This window comes from Carya illinoinensis, chromosome 13, assembly GCF_018687715.1.
Source record: "Carya illinoinensis cultivar Pawnee chromosome 13, C.illinoinensisPawnee_v1, whole genome shotgun sequence".
NCBI lineage: Eukaryota > Viridiplantae > Streptophyta > Magnoliopsida > Fagales > Juglandaceae > Carya > Carya illinoinensis.
Window position 1 is genome coordinate 23,368,952 of NC_056764.1, and position 1,339 is coordinate 23,370,290.

The window sequence follows — 1,339 nt, forward strand, 5'->3', positions numbered from 1 at the left end:
TAGCAAAGCTACCCTGACACAGAAATAACAGCCTAAGTGCAAATTCCCTAAGTAAAGAGGTAAATTAGAACTTGAATCACTCTCGTTCTCTTGAAACTCATTTTATACCATTTGAGTTAAGAATAAGAGCTATATCATATACCAAAACACATGACCAACATAACTATATCTTTTCTTGCAGGTAACAAGGAGTTAGGAACAAAAAAGGTATTTGTACAGTCGATCCCAAATTTCATATTAAGAGATTTAATTAGAACTCTCTCTTCTTGTGAACCTTAAGAAAGCGAAGTTATGAACTTTTGCTATCGTGAGCAAAGCAGCAGTTTCACTATTTCAAATGCAACATTGGCCATGTTTGGTTAGAGAGAGTTTTTACAGATTTTTCTAATTTCCTTTCTAAAAGTCAAACCATACATCTTTAAATTTTTAAAAAAAAATCTATTTCAATTTTTCAGGTTTTAATCTAATCATTACACAATTATTACCAAACACATAATCTTTTTTTTTTTTTATATGGTAGGGGGATTCGATCCTTGGTTCTCTTAATGAGACACCAAGGTATTGTCAATTGATCCAAAGGATCTTGGCTATCAAACACAATCAATATAATTTTTATGGACTTCAAAACAAAAATATTCTTAAAAAATAAAACAAATTTTCATCTTTACCTATCCACACTCACAAATTCCAACACAACACTCATTTAAAAAAAAAAATCAAAATCAAAATTTCCTCTTTCCTTTCCAGAAACCCATCTCAAAACAATAATCGAAGTTCTCAAATTTTCTCAAAAATTTTCATAACCAAACATAGTCTTTAGATTCAAAGATCTTTGTAGTATACTATTATCCATCTCATGTACAACTTTTTAATAGTATCACAGATGTGGGAGTATGATGATCCGGTTGGTCGATCTCATCCCGACTCCTGCCAAACCAAATATTAATTTCTCATATTTATGCACTTTTCTTGGCGAGAAAGGAAACTACTCATGTAAATACTTTTATCATAAATCACACTGCATGATAAATGTATGCATGCTAATTAATTATAAATATTAAAAGGTTAAGCATACTTTGGTTGAGGATTTTTCAATATGTAAACATGTATGTGGATGACTAATTTGATATGGTTATTGTTACATTAAGAATTTAAACTTAGTGTAAATCAGGTTCTTCAACTCATTAATAAAAATTCTACACTTGAGTTTCTTTTTTAATTATTGGAAGGTGAAAGTAACACACCCACTTCCATAAAACCTAGCCTCCTACATGTGTCTAAACTCCCCCTTGAATTACGTCTAGCTCCCAAAATGGTCAGGGTAGCCAAAACATCTTGT